This window comes from Calonectris borealis, chromosome 10 (genome assembly GCF_964195595.1).
Source record: "Calonectris borealis chromosome 10, bCalBor7.hap1.2, whole genome shotgun sequence".
NCBI lineage: Eukaryota > Metazoa > Chordata > Aves > Procellariiformes > Procellariidae > Calonectris > Calonectris borealis.
In genome coordinates, this window is record NC_134321.1 from 18,623,086 (window position 1) to 18,639,589 (window position 16,504).

General features: G+C 40.9%; 1 protein-coding gene across 3 annotated transcripts in view; it reads left to right on the plus strand.

The window, feature by feature from the left end:
• The first annotated feature begins 9,803 nt into the window (after nucleotides 1–9,803).
• PRKCD (protein kinase C delta) overlaps nucleotides 9,804–16,504 on the plus strand; it is a 67,927-nt gene continuing 61,226 nt past the window's right edge. Inside the window, exon 1 of one of the 3 annotated variants that reach the window (XM_075159233.1) lies at nucleotides 9,804–9,947. The gene's annotated coding sequence lies outside the window, so the exon portion shown is untranslated. The remainder of the gene's footprint in view (nucleotides 9,948–16,504) is intronic. The other 2 variants (XM_075159235.1, XM_075159234.1) reach the window with 2 other exon arrangements.

The window sequence follows — 16,504 nt, forward strand, 5'->3', positions numbered from 1 at the left end:
AATCGAAGCATGGAGTACTCCAGCAAGCATCAAAGCTGGCACAAGGTACTTAGCGAGAACAAGCAGGCAGGAAGACAGGAACAAGAAGATGAGGGATGATACGACTCCCTGTTTCAGCAGCAGTGAGCTGTTAAGTCTGTTCACCCTGTTTAAGAACCATGCAGACAGTAGGCAGATATTTAGTAGTTTTTCTTTTATTTCATGAAAGCATCCAGCCCGTTAAGTCAACATTCAAGATGCTTAAGTACCCACAACAGAAACCAGCACCTACACAAGTTAAGAATCACCTCACCTTCACCTTTGTAAGTTCTGGGTATGAAGTATGTGTGTACACAGAAATAGCTCTGCTCAGACTTTCAGGCTATTCTCAAATAAGTTGAGTGAAACTGATTTTACACATACTTGTTATCAAACAATTCAAGTCAATGTTGTAGTTAGAGAAAGAAATAGAGATTTTTTTTTTTTTCAGAGGAGACTCAAGGAGGCATTATTTGCTTTAAGCAACATACTCTCCCTCTAGTTAATGCAAAGAAACATGGTCCTCCATAGGGCAACTCAGAACAGGAATCTAGGTCAGGTGTTCTGAATTGCTGGTAGAGGAACCTTGCTTTCTGAAGAAGCCTAGGAAAGAAATATTTTAAAAAAGGAACCTGAAATGGAATATATCCCTCCAACCCACTTTCCAACATGAAAGTCATTGAAACACCAAAAATTCAGTGTCATTCCTATTCATTCCTAAAATGAAAAAATAGAATACCACATATATGTATGCAGCATAATTATCTAAAAAAACACAAAGAGTTAATGATTTTTTTTTTTTTCAGAGCTCCCAGGGAATGTCAGTGCTGCTACCATCATAATTCCTCAGGGTGCCAAAAACAGCATTAACAACTTTGTACTTCTTACAAGCATAAACGAAGTGCAGTCTAGGAGTGCTATTATACCTCTAGTATAAAGCCATCACCCTTTAGCTGCACACTTGCATGCTTTAAGTCTCACAAACAGATTAAGGGTTTTTTGTCTTTTTTAATGGTTTTATGACTAGAAGACAAGCATTTCCCTCCTGCTCATCTAAAAAACAAAAACAAAGCCCGTAATTTATTATACCTAAAAAATGCAAGATAAATTCACATCACAAAAAGAGACATTAAAATACCTGTGTGCATGTTTACCCTCCTACTTGCTAGAGAATAGAAGAAATGAAACCTCATAAAGAGAATACAGATTTTATCTAGAAGAACTCAACTGTGACAATTCAAAAAAAGCATTTTCCTTTCCTTTCTGCTTACATTGAGACTGTAATTTTTTTTTCCTCAGTACAAAGCCAAATGCAAGAGTTTTGAGGGCAGGTCAAGTTCAGGGAAGTACTCCCAAATGTCACATTTACCTGATTATCCTCAGAAGGCCAACAGAAATGGGAACTCCACCACCGCTACCTACAAGCAACTTTTTAGAACATTTGCTTCTAGTCCTACTATAAACTAGCTGTAAACTGGTGAGTGAACAAGACAAGTTTTTAAATAATCCTGCTTTATAACCAACTTACAAAAAACCCCAACACAATAATATTATAGATTGACTATCCAATATCTGTATGTTTAAGAAGTGTGATCCCACAAATCCAAAAAGGAAATTACTAAATTACATTCTCTTTGCAATTCGGCAGGACTTTTTTTCCCAGATATATAAAACAGTACATCCAGATTTTGATCTGTACTTCCGTAAAGAACAGCTGTAAATACATGGGTTTGACGCAGGCACACCACTAATTTAATTTGTTCTTTTTCCACAAATAGTGACACTTATTGCTTCTTCTGTAGAGTGCATTCATCTACATTTAAACAAAGAATATAAGGCCTTCAGTCAACCTGAATTTGCCCTACTGCTTTAAAAATATCCACCACTGAGGAGGAAGATATAAAATCATTAACAGAGAATAAACACTGGTTCTGATGTCCTTAAATTGCTCCAGAGTTGTTGTGAACCTATACTTTCTCCTAAAAGGGTGAGCAGGAAAAAAACATATTTAACTAGACCAGGAGTGACTCCCTCTCTTCTCCTCCGGGCTTACATGAAAACAGAAAGTTTGGATAAACTAAGGGAACTATTACCTCTTCTCTCACCTCTTCCTCCTCCAAATGATTTATATCACTGGCATGCTCTGTATAATCAGCGAACAAAAGCTTCCCTACAGTTCTAAATCTGCATGTAGAATATATCCTTTTGGAAGTAAAGAAATGTTAAAAAAAAATTGCCTCCAAACACATTCCTGAAACTTTTGCAGAGTAAAAATAGTTGGAAATATGGCAAATCTGTCCCTCTAAAAGTTCTGTTCTTGTCTTCAAGCAAATCAAAACCATTGGAGGAGTGTGACCAATAAAGAAAAATAGCACCTATTTGTCCTTAACAATACAGAAAAGTTTACTGTATTGACAGCAGGAGAAGGCAGCTAGTTAATATTTGAACACCTGAATAATTCTTCCATTTACCTTTCTGTCACGAAAAAACACAGGCACCTTTTTAATCATGAGAATGACAGGTAGTGAATCATATTTAATACCAGATTGGAAAAAAAAGGATCTGTGGTGGTCTAGGACACTATGCCTACTAAAACATCCTACACATTCAGGTGTGTTGTAGATCATCCAGGCATGAATGATCATACATATTCAGGTATGCTGTAGAACATAAAATATATATATAATAAATTATTTAATTATACATAATATGATGTAAAACATAGAATATTTAATTATGCATAAAATAATTAGTTTACAAAAATAAAAGGGATCACAGACCAACTGACTTAAATTGCATATACTTAAAAATGTTTCCAAGTGGCATTACCTTCAAACATGTGTAAGGTCAAATCAACACTAACCAGAAATATGGGTGTGACCCCATAAACACTTTCCACGTGTGGATGAGCGAGGCCACACATTAGAATTCAGCAGACACAAGACGCCATACTCGCATCAAAAAGCAGCAACTCTACAGCCTCTTTCAAATAGAATTGTAACGCCCCCAAAATTAACCTTTTTTGACAAGAGACATAACAGACTGCTGAGTTACACCAATGCCCCAGTTGCAAAGAGGTCAGATATGCAGCAGGATTTATTCAGGAAATATGTCTGGAATACTGACTTTAGTGCCTCTAATATAACCTATCTTCAGGCACACGTTTGCAAAGTAGCTCTGCTGCAGGTGGGCTTTTCTTCTTCAATTCTGCTGCTAGCAGCCTCAATTTATTTTTATACAGTTAAGTCCTCAGGGAAAGAATCCATTTTTAGCCTATTACTAATAACTAGAGTAAATATTCTCAGTGTCTTTATTATTTTACCAGATTTTAAATGGCAACGTCAAATCCTGCCTTTCATCCTGCTACCAATAGCAGTAAACAAGCACAAGTAATAGGAGTTTGGTTCACCCATTATTAGGCAAGCTCAATGCAGAACTACTATTTCCACCAAACACTATCTCTCTAACCACCACGCCATGTGGGGAAGAGAGGCATGTTGACATCTCTTGTTGAAGTTGCATGCCTCAACATCTATGCCACAACCCCAGACATTAACTACACCAAATTCTCCCTGTGTGGTTCAACAAAACTGCGACATGCCTAGGGCAGGTGACTTAAATCTTCTGTGCAAACACACACAGTCTGTAGTTTCATTATTGATGTTTGCTTTCATTTTAAAGGTTTACTAGAATTTATTTTGCATACTATCTTGTTTCACCAATACTATGCTTGGCTTTTTATAGCAGCACTTGCTGTACCAAGAAAAATAAATCCTACTAAATGACTGTCATAACACAATAATGGTCTAAATAATATATGCCTGAGTACAGGCAAGTAGATTGATTAAGATGGACAGCCTGGAAGACACAAAAACAACATTATTAATCATAACTTTAACAAGGAAAAATACCCAAGCCTACAGCCCAAGTAGAAAAGAATTAATACTTGACAATTAAATGTTAGTCAGTAGCACTAGCTGCCAAAAGCAAGCTGTTCATTTGCAGTGGCCAAACTATGCTTTAAAATTACACAACTGACCAATGAAATTAGGATTCAGGTACTCCCATATCCTCACACCAGGTCACAATAGGACATATTTTTCTTTCTGCAAACAAAGCCTTGTTCCAGTCACAGTGTGGGACTGATCCATGTTATTGTTCACACAGTCCGATAGTATAGTGAAAGCATTTTAAGCAGACAAAAAAAAAAACCCGCACACAGCAATGGCACTGCAGTTTGCATTTTTGGATAACCATTTACACTGATAAAAAGAAAAAACTTTCATTAATAACAATAATCTGAAAAATAACACTAGCCCTTTGTCCCAGGGGTGGGGTGGTCCAGGTACTACAGCTGTTACTGCTGTGCCTTGCATGCCCTGCTCATTCACTGAAGGCGGCGCAGGACAGAGCAGTCCTCCCCCTCCCTGCTGCCCACGGCCAACAGCAGTGAAGATGAGGGTAAAGCATGACAGGAGCAGACAGCAGAGAGCCACCACACTCACACGCTCTCCCCTAACAGCCATACCTTGCTGCCACTGTGAGTGACTGACCAGCAGGCCTTAACCTCCTGCTCTAATCCTTCAAGATTCACAATGAACATGATGCAATTGTAATCCCTGGAAATACCCATAAATGAGACAGGTTTTGCTTTCATTTTAACCCTATGTGCATTATCCTAATATCTTACCATTTCATCAGAATTCCCTGAATGTTGGAGCTCTTGATACCTGACACCCTTGAAACATCACCTTTAAAGCAAAGGCCATATTCAGCAGATTTGTGTGCCTGAGGTGATTGCTGCTGAAGTCATGTGATGGCCTAAATCCATTGATGGTCTCCAGCTTGTTCTCATTGATTGATGAGACAACTTCAGCTGCACATCAAACAGGATTTGGGAAAAAAACCTAACCATCACTCCCCCTTGCCCAAGCCAGTGCACAGAAGGGTGAATTGTCTCTCTCTCTGATGCCTTGTTCTGTACAAGAACAGTATCTTAATCTCCTGAAGCTTACATGAACACCAAAAATCAAATGGCATTGTTTTGAGAGAGAGCTTAAAACAAACCAAGAAATCAAAAAATGATGCTTGTGTTCTTTCACAGCACAGTTCTTTCTTCAGTACTCACAGAACTGTAAAACCAACTACGAATAGGACTGTGGCAAGTGAGAAAACTGCATCAATACATACACTTCCTTGTTCTATCATCATGTTAACTTCGCAAAGCAAAGCTATCATAAGGGGAAGTAGAACACTTACATTGCTCAAAATCAACGCTGGCAGCTGGCATGTTGAAACCCAATGTAAGGATATGTGTGCAGTAAATACCATAAAATAGTTTTTTTTAATTTAAATTCTGCCGAAAAACATAGATTAAACTAAGTCTGCTACTGCAGTCTCAAACATTCAAAATACGGGAATCGGTCTCCTACCCTCAGCAAAAGAAGGCAGCAGGGGGGTATTTGTAAGACCTTGAGAGATTTTTGGGTTCCTTTTATATGTAGCCCAGATTTTCAATCTTTTAGGAACTCCTAGATTACATTTGCAAATTTTCTATACAAACATGTAAAATAGATTTTATTTAAGAAAGAGGAAAAAATGCCCAAGACTTTCATTAATTACTTTCTCAAGGGAGTAGGGCTTTAAAAACATCAAACATCACAAGAATTGTCAATGCTTTAGGCAGGCGTCTCAGCAAAACTATCAGGAAACTATTTTTTTGCCCAGTTTATGAGTGAATCATAGTTAAAAGTTCCTTCAAATGAGTAAAACTGCAGAGTGGTTGGGACATAAAGCATATCTCAGTTTTAATCTCAAATTCTTAAGACTCACATCCGATAACAAAAACCACTCTGCAATAAGTTGCTTATACAAATATGTAGAAATTTGCATGCTTGCATCCGACAAGAGAATCTTCCCCAGAACCGTTGACTAACTTACACATCTCATCCTTCAGGAAAACCAAAAGAAATCCATAATTTTATTTATTCTTCTACTAAGCACAAAACATTATGCAACTGTAAGTTCTAAAACACAACAAATTTAAATAGAGAGATGATAGCTCCTCCTAGATGTAGTGCCTAACCACAGTGTCTCACCTGCAGTCAGTCTTCCTGACCCAATTACAGCCCTATGCAGGCATAACGGCTTGCTCACGTGCAACATGCACAGAAGCAAACCCTTAAAAAGTAGGAAAGACCGACTCAGCTGCAAGTCATAATAAATGGCATGCTGACTAATACAAAGAAGAAACCCTCCCTTAGGCAATATAAAAACTGCAAAGATAAGCAGTAGAAATTAATTTATATCATTATCAAAAGAATCTCTAAAGTTGCAAGAGTTCAGAAAAGAAAGGCTAATTTCTGTTTCACTTGGACATCAGTCCAAATGTATATGGCAGCCAGACCTTCATATGACAAAATTCAGTATCTATGTCATTGCTAATCCATAAAGAGCTCATTCCTCCAAGGAGAAAAGCATGAAAAACTGGAAGAAAAGCATTATAGAGAACACAAGCCTTTGACCTCAACCTTAAGAAAAAGCTGAATAAATGACAATACATAACGTTCAAAACACTTCAGAAAGTGAGTGTACACAGTAGACCACAGACCCGTGTAGAAGGTAATGGGTGGAAACTCCCATCACCACCAGAGTCGTCTTTTCACACCCCCACTACTATCAGAAGAGAGGAAATGAGAGCAGGCATTTGGTGGTTAGGCTTGGGAAAGAGAGACCAATGAAGTCCCGTTACAAAGTGGGGCTGTGAAAAAACTTGGCAATAACTGCCATATTGTTTTCTGTTCTGAAATTACATTTCTGCATAAGTAATCATCTTCACATAAATCAAGTATCTGCCATCAGAATTCAAATCAGGTTTGGTTGCTCAAGGTAACAGGTATTGTAGATATAGCGGTTCAGCTCACAAAAGGTGATTACACACTTCCGGAAAATATTTTTGTACCAGTCTAGCACTGAAATCTTTAGGGAACAAGTTCTTAACTTCCACTACAAATTTTTCACTTACATTTACGGTAGGAAGTTTTATCTCTCACTTTTTAAAAAAAAAAATCTATGCACATGTGCCTTACCAGGGGTTTGGGAGGTATTGGGCTGTCTATCCAGCTACCCGAGAGATGAAATATAAAAAGAAAACAGTCTCGAGTTGGTTTAAAACAAAATACCTAAAGGCACATCTCAGAAAAATGGATCACAGACAGTAATGCCCACATCCCTGTGCCCCTGTCCCTCTCCACATCCCTGTTTTTTGATTGATCTTTTATTTTCTAGTAATTACCCTGTAATCTCAATGAAATCCAGCATGCCTTACCATTTACCTAGAAGCTGACACAGAGCACTGCTAAAGGCTGTTCAGTAAGAACTGATTTTCATCCCCTTCTCAACTCCACTGCCTGTAAAATGTGTTAATAAAGCCTTCTGAGCTGCATTAGAATCTATTCTGATGAAAGACAATCTTCAACTGTAAGAGCATTACCACGCATTTTGCACTGCTGAGTTTTAAAAGCAAAATTACAGAAAATAATCAGTCAGCAAGAAAGTCTCAGTACCAGGAAACACTTCAAGTTTCTAAAGCCACATTTCTGTATTAGTTGAGAAGATCGTCCATTTTATTTCCTGTGGACCAAATTTTTACATCTTTACTCAGTCCCAATTCAACTTGAACCCATCGACTGGCTAAACAAAAACATAAGACACAAATCTCCTTAAGCCTTGCAAAATTTTCACAGTGCAGACGAGAAAAGACTATTTGTTTCAGAAAGACTTGGACTAAAGTGATGCTTTAAATAATTGAAATGCAACGGTAGTTAACAAATGGCTTGCTGCAACATTATATGGTAAGGTCACAAACCAAAACGGACTCTCTCTGACCACTTACACTCCATTAACTACCCAAAGAACATGAAATTAAATGAAATGCATTTTAAAGCACTTTCTGTTTTGCCAAACTTCACTGGAAGTATCGAAATGAGGAAAACTGCTTGGCCACAGTTAGCTTCTGCTTTTTCCCCTCTCATTCAAACTAGTTTTAGTTTTGCTTTTATAACATAACATTTATGAATTGCTCATGCATATAAAGTTCCTCAGATTTCAGTGTAATAGTAATCTACATAATTTTAAACGAGGGTCCTCATGCAATTTATGATAGCATTACAGTTGATCAGATGATATGCTGTCCCAAGCAGGAAAATATTATTTATATTTTCCAATAAAAAACCCCCACACTTAAACATGCATAAGAACATGTATCAGTACAAAATACTACATAGTTTAATTTGCAGCAGAAGTAAAAAGAAAATGACCCAAGACAACTCTGCTCCATTGCTTTCACTCAAACTGTGATTATCATTATATCCACAAGAGCTCTCAGCTGATGTTAATTTTGTTTTAAAATAAATTAACTCAAATTAAACTCTCCATATATAAATAAACTATTGACAAGGCTGATTTATATACACAATATAGCCTTTCAGATTTGAACAACTGAGGAACTTCCATGTTACCTTATAAACATCAAGTGAAATGCTCTGGAAAGAAGCTGGATGCCGAGTAGGTGGAATTTGGCTTTTAGAGATGACTCTGCAGCCATCTAACAGCCAGGACGCAGCCCCCGGCAATCCTCCGACACCCTCAGCTGCACATCAAGGCCTGGCACCTGCCTGGAGAAACACCCACAGTTACCACAGTATCACAGAGTACAAAAATACACTGGGAGTTTCATCACTGTTTTCAGCTAGGGCAGAATGACATCATTTAAAATTAAAACATAAGAATAATTACATCTGACCTGTATGAGTTAAAAAATGATGACAAAGGTCTGCTTTGGATTTTTACAGGAGTATGGCAGTGTTTTCTCTGGTTCTTACACTTCACACATTCCTGTGCTGCAACCCGTCCCTAAAACATCTCATTTTTAACTGACGATTGCAGTACTGAAGGCTTCAAGAAAAACCAAGCCCCATTACTGGAGTGGAGTATAAACTGGGGAAAAGCCCTGGCTGGGACCCTGAATGCCCTATGAAGGCCTCTAACGTCGGGCACACCAGCAAAGGCCATCTCTGTGGTAAAGTCACTGAGGTGATGGCCGTGCTCACGGAGCTACAGCCTACGCAGCTTTGGCCCCATTATTAAAACAACATCCATGGCTTTTAAGCCACCATACAACATTTTAAATAAAAGCCTGGAAGAGAAAGTGGGGCAAAGGGATGAGGAACCTGAGTGCTGCTCCCTGCCAGGCAGAGGCACACTCCGAGCGCTCACTGGCCGAGCTCCAGCTCCTCAAACCCAGATGCTCTTCGCGTCTCGGTAGTAGACCAAAAAAACCAAAAAACCCATGCAAAAAACCTCATTTCCTCGTCTCAAACGCGGCCCAGCGCCCGCAGCACCAACACCGCTCCGGCCGCCGCCTCCCCACCTCGGCGTCCCGCCAGGGAGCGGCGGGAGCCCTTCGGCCAAACCGCCCGCCAAGGTACGCTGCGCTGGCGCCCGGCCAGCCCAGGGCTCCCCGGGCTGCCGTGGAGGCGAGGGCTGAGGCGTTTCCACACGCGGCCGCCTCCGACGGGGCGGGGGGGGGGAAACGGAGGTGAAGGGGCCGCCCCGGGCGGCTGAGGGACGGGGCGCCGCCAACCACCGCCTCCCCTCAGGGCGCGCGGGTGGCGCGGCCGCCTCCCTCAGCACCTCCGGGGCGGGGCTGGCGGCGCGGGGGTGGCCGCGGCGGCAGCAGGTGAGCGCGCGGCCCGCAGCTGCGCCCCGTGGGCGGAGCGCGGGGCGGGGAGCGCCGGGCCGGGCCGGGCCGGGCCGTGGCGGCGGCGGGGACCCACTCGCTCCGTTCCTCCCTCCCTCCCTCACTCTCTCTCGGGGCAGCGCCCGAAACTCGGCGGTGGCCGCGGCTCCCGACGGCTGCCTGGAAGCGGGTGAGTACCGGTACCTGCCCCCGGCGTGGTGGCTCCCTCCGCTCGGCAGTTCCTGCCCCGCCTGGCGTGGGGTGAATGAGGAAGCGACACGGGCTCCGGCTCTCTCCCGCCCGCCCGGCTTCCGTGGGGCTCCCGGTGGGGAGAGGGGCGCCCGGCTCGGCCGCCGCCGGGCTCAGCCCGCCGCTCCGGCGTGTGTCCCAGCGGGTCGGGCGTGAGGGGCGGGCGGGCTGGGCAGCACTTCCCAGCGGGGCTGCGGGGTGGGAGTCGGCGGGGCTGCCTCCGGCGCCGGGGCGCCGGCTGCTGCGGGGCTTCCTTCTCAGGCGCGCCTCCATGTTGGGCTCCGCGCCCCGGGGCGGGGGGCTGCGGCGGGAGCCCCGGGGCCCGGCCGCGGATTTTGTCCACTGAAACCTCCCCGTCGCCGAGCTCGGGGGTGCTCGGGATGGGGCCGGCGCGTTCGGTCCGCGGGGAAGCGCGACCTTGATTGGGGAGTGTCTGTCAGCCTCCGGCCGGAGGGACGGGCGGGCACTGGGGGAGCGTTGGCGGGAGGGAGAGGACTGTGCCCCGTGTGAGGAGGTAACGAGATCCCTGTGGTCCTTACGGAAACGTGGAGTTTCCTCGTAGCAGAAATGCAAAGTTTGACAATACCAACTTCTTTTTTTTTTTTTTTTTCACCCAGCCGCGTTGATACTCTGTTTCTGTCTCCCTCACGACAGTGAGTTTGAAGCAGATAAAAGGCATGATCTTTTAAATGGTCAGGTTTCCAGCTGAATGGAGACAGACAATAAGCAATGAAGGAGCAGGAATGCTTGTTGCTTTTGTGTACATGCCAGGCGTGCATCTCTTAAAAACCAATTTTCAGTTCATCACTAGAGAATTTCCCGTTTGCATTAGAGTATGAAATATTAAAATAATTGGATTATGGCATTCTGTGGTTACATCTGACATCTGTTTACTCGTGGGCTGTGACTATGTGCCACTTCACTTCTAGATTATTCAAGTAGTGCAGAGCAGAGTAGAGTGTTAATCTGGATGTAGGAGCTTTATGTGCAGGAGATTTATGTCCAAGGATGATATTGCCCCGTATCCCATCTCTTGACAATTGGATGCTTCGAGGACAGAACTGAATCTGCAGAGAAGAGAGGTGTGGGATAATCGGTTCTCATGCTAGATCTTTTCCTAGTTTTAGAAACTCTCTTAAAGCCTGAATTGCAACATTTAACATCTCTACAAATAGTCTGTGTCAAAATCCTGGTTGCATTTGTTGTGTGTTTAGTTTCTTTTCAATCTTATTTGGGTCTTGGCCTCGTACAGTAATTAGTCTATTAACAATGTAATAAGCCAGCAAATAACCTCTTCAGCTTTCCATCTATCAAATAACGCCGTGCAGCATTGTACTCAGCAAATAGGAAGCTATAACCAAATATAACCAATATAGCTTTCTGAACAAGAGGCTATGAAGTGCTTCCTAAGTGGTTAGGCAATAATTCATAAACATCTTTTGTAAAAAGTGTATACGCAGCATTTCCTGTTTATTTTAGTTCCTGAAAATGGCTGTGTTAAAAAATTAGATATTTGTCTTTGGACTGATAGATTTCAATCACCCCAAACACTACTGTGGGAACCTGCAAATACTGAGGAAAGATGCAAACATAAGGCTGCAAAACATAGATTTAAAGTTTCTCACCCTCACCTTGGGTTTCACGATAAAATGCAGGTCTGTGCTTTGGTTAAAGAAATGATTAAATGCTGGCATTTCCAATTTCCTTGATCCACATAGTTTTATTCAAAGTTATCTCTTTGTAAAATTGAATATAGCAAACTTCTAAGGAAGTATGAGTATCAGAATAAAGTACATAACTTTTGAAAATTTGACAATTTAAAAATTGAAACACATAACAAGGTATTTCACTAGGCATTGGTTGTATGTAATGCTAAACATTAAAAAAATTTAAAGGTAGCATAAAAGAATTAAGAGTTAGCAATACTTTGAAATTTTCATGCTATATCTCGCAATTCAGATTTGGGTCTGAAGGAATTGCTGCCACTCAGTGGCTGATACAAAAGTATAGAAAACTGTACTCTGTTACACAGCTATGATGTATGTGTGGTTAATGAGTATATAAGGTAATTCTATTTGGTGAATGTGTGAGATAATTGATCAGGAAGATGCTCATATTGTACTGACCAGAGAAGAGCTCATTCTCAAACTTTTTTCCATTTTGTATTTCATTAATTGTAACCCATCTTTTCATTAGGCATAATTATACAGTAGGGTCATAATTTTCCTGTTGAATGGAATAGTGAAATAGCATTATATAATAAATTTGGCTTTTTGACCACACGGCATAGTTGGAAAGGTACTCTGTAAAGAAGGAATTATTTTTAAACTAGAAACTATTTCTAAACTAGAAAACTTGTGAAATTTTGTAGCTACTTTTGTTAAAGAGAAATCTTTAGAAGAATCTTTCAAAGAAAACTTGGCTATTTTTTTTTTTTATATATATATATCTATATATACACACACACACACACACATATATAGATCAAGGAAATAACAATAAAGCCTGGAAAGAGGACATCTTTTATTAAAATAACTGATTTCCTGGGAAAAGCTAGAAGCTTTCAGGCCTCTGAGTCTATTTTGATGTCTAAAAGCCACAGTCATTACAATTAAAGTTCATGTCAAATTGAGTACGTCAGGGCCTAATAGTTTAAATTAACCATCCATCCTTGTTTCCGTTTGAAGCACTTCACTGTCACCCTGCCTCTGTGCTGAGGAGCAAATCCTCTGCCCCGTCGATGCTGTAGCTGGAGCTCAGCTCTGGCTGCTGCTCCCGAAAAGAGGAGCCCCTTCACCATTCTCGCTCCGCAGCTGCACTGCTGCTGGAGGTGGGACTGTAGCACGTGTGAATGTATCAAAGTTCACTTCAGTCCAGCTAATCTACAGTGAAGCTGCAGTGGCACAAGCCTCAGTGTGGACTGTACAGTGTAAACACTTTACAGGTGTTAGCCAGCACTGAGGTATGTGCCTGTACTGGGTTCATTGACACAGGTATTTAAGTTCCCTAAAGCTAACTCAGGTGTGCCTCTTCATGCTGCAGTCCAAATGTGTTATGTATCTATAGTCCACCATCCCCTTCATTACATTTATGAAGTATATACTTAACCTACTGTAAAAAGAATGGAGGAAAAAGGAATAGGCTGGGGATTGAAATGTTTGTTGCAGATGAGTCAGAGCTGAATGTGAAAGATGACAAGAAGGGATTTACCAGTGGAGTCTGGGGGCTGGCTGACTTCATTAGGAACCGAATTCCTCTGTTAATCATCCACTGCTGAGAAAGGTAATGTGATTTTTACTCTGGAATTATCCCTGCATTAAATGCAGCTTCTCCATCCTGGTTATCAGGTTCTGTCCAAAAGTTGCCTAAAAAGCGCCAAAATGTTTTGTGTTCCAGTAGTTTTTAACTGTTTTCCTTGCTCCATGACAAAACTTGTCATCTTTCTCTGAATCTTCCTTTACCTGCATAATCCGGGTGCAGAATTTGGTTCTATAGAGCTCTATGTGGAGTCAAAGGATGAGCGGGAATAGGGAAAGGGGGAAAACTGCCTGTGCCTATTCAGAGCTATTTGGGGGGCACATTAAAAGTAATTGTTCCGCATCTGCTTGGCTGTGCTTTGCAAAGATGCAATTAACAGAGATGAGCCTGGGAGGGCTCTTTACAGCCTTGGTAAAATAATGCTGAAATGGCTTGTGTTATGTTCTCATTTAAAAGGCAATTATTTCTACCTGTAACAGAGTTTTTACACTTTCTTAAAGAGGCATTTGCTCTCTAAGCCAGAGCTACCCCTTTAGCTTTTTATGATATTTGAGTAATTTTGCAAAAGTCTGCTCTGTAGGAAGTACTGCCCCTAGCTCTGTAGGGCCACCTAGATTATACATACTGCCTTTATGACTGGAAGCTGCACCAGTGTGCTGCTCCTGTTGCCAGAGACACCAGGAAAGGTAGAGAAATGAGAGATCTGGCACAGGACTACTAGGGACCTCACAATTCTGTCCTTGGCAAGAGTGGTGCAAGATTTATTTCTGGTCTGATCTAGACCAGTATCTGTTATTACAAGTAACACTGATACAGAGAATGGAAATCTGTTGTATATATCTGTGTGTTTCAGATTATTTTCTGATGGCTTTTTTTTTTTTAATTAAAATTTATGCAAGTGAAACATCATGTCTACCTTTCAGTGACAGAAAGGTGCCCTGACACCCATGAAGTAAGTTATGTTTTGAACCTATTAAATTAGCTGTTGCTCTTTTCTGATTGATGATAGATTTGACGGTTTCCGACTAAAAGATGGAAGTGGTGCAGCGCAGATGTATATCAATAGCTTCAAATCGAAGCAGGCCATAAAATCAATTCTTTAAAGATATTTCTCAAGCTAAGAAAGTGCATAAAACAGCAGAATACCTTTTACGGTATCCTCTTTACTGAAATTAATGTGTTTCCTGGTAATTTCTTTGCCATTGAGTGTAATGGTCTATCTGGAAAAGTTTATTTAAGGATATTTAAGCATAGTTGGTATTCGTATGATAATAATCACGATCCATAAAGTCTGGGACTGACCATCACAGATAACTTCATGAAACTGATGCACATTAAACTTTTAAGCCTTGTATGATATTTGCCTGACTGCTAAGGGAGGAGGGTGTGTGCTTGCCACCTCCTCCCATTTGATAAGCCAACCATCAAACTTATAAAAAAAACCAACCAACCAACCAAAAAAAAGCAGCACTTCTCTGTATGCCCCAGAACAAGATTGTTTTGAATTCCAAGCTGCTACCCACTTTTGAGAACAAAACAGATATGCAACATATATTCCTATCCTGCTATTCCTAATACTTTTCCTTAGAGCTGTGAGCAAACTGTGATCTTGTTTGGTTGAAATGCAACGAAGTGGTTTTGCTTTTACCCGTTGATGGTGAGAGTGGAGTTGGGATAGCTCCTAGGAGGCTGGTTAATAGGTCAAGGTATCATTGCACTAGGCATTGTATGTGTCTGTGGCAAAGAGACCCTACTAAAACAAGCTCTTCCCAAACAACTTAGTAAGGGTGCCCTGCTTTTCTGAAAAGGTGCGTGTGGGCTGAAGTCCTTTCCACCTCACTGGGCTCAGAGTTGTCTAAATTAGTATCTCGTTTCTCATCTCCTGGATGGCTGAAAACCTCTAAAATGGGATGTACGTTTGTGCATGAGTTGCTTTGATTTGCATTATGTTTAAACTTTTGCAGTCTCATAAATGATTTACATATTTATAGACTTGGTTTAATCCTGGCTACCTGCTATAAATACAGCGTATCTTGAAACATATGCAGTTAATCTAAACTTCAACCTCAGCTTTTTTCCCCTCCCCTGACCTATGAAGTCATGCATGCTACTGATTTGGAGCTGAAAGCCTAGACTTGTGTTGGTTTAACTTAGTTGTTTGTTGTATGAAAAATTTGTAATGATGAGATGACAAAGAGAAAACTGCAAGATTTTTTTAGCATTCAAGTGTCAAGTTACTTTCTCAGTGTTGGAAAATCTTTCTTTTTTTTTTTTTCCCCCCATCAACACCTATTTATTAGAGATCTAATAAAATCCTTGTTTGTATATTTGATTCTTTATCATATTCTCTGGTTTCCTGAGGAAGTGCAGTTTAAGTTTTGCTGTAATTTTTCTGCCTAACGAACTCATGAAACTGAGTCTTTAGTCAGTACCACTTTGTTCCTCATCATACCAATGATATCTAATTTACTTCAGTGCATCAAATGTATCAATATTCAATATGAGGAACAGCTTAAGGGAAGAAGGATTTTTGGTTGTGATACCAGATTTGTCTTTCTGATAGTAAAGCTTTTTTTTTTTAACTTGTAGCCAGATTTTTTTAAGATTTAGATGCTTGAACATGCAGATAGATACTTGAAAAGATGATCAAAAATGTCTAGCAGCCAAACTCAAAGTTAAGCTTAGCTTCTGCAGTCTGCTTTTTTCTGGGAAATTCCCCAGTGAGTACAAAGGCAGTGTAGCTAAGCTATTGCTAACACATTGTTCGATGGCTGAACTATGCTTTTCTAGGAGGAGACTGTATCTGATTCTTGTTTGAACAAAGGAGGAATCTTGTATTTCTTTCTTAAAAGAAACAGTCCCTCCTTTTCAAAAAGCCCTCTGTGTGAAAAATTGGTAGGAAGATACAGTCCAGCCATTAGCAAGTAGGGCCCATTATATGCTCTTAACTTGTATTCTCAAGGAAAATTAAGATGAATAGACATAGTGCAATAACTTTGGAAGACTGTCATGTTTGAAATATGACACTGACTGCCCTGTACATTTTATCTCAAGATTTTTATGGTATGTTTTGTAATGCCTCTGGGTGACTGCATTTTGCTGTCGTGACTCTGTAACTAAAATGAGTGTTTTGCACCTTACTGATTTTGTTAGTGCCTGTTAAACTGGAGAAAATACTTCAGTTGCTAAAGAACACAGTTGTGTGTCAGAATATTTTACTGGAAAACTCTTGTGAAAGTA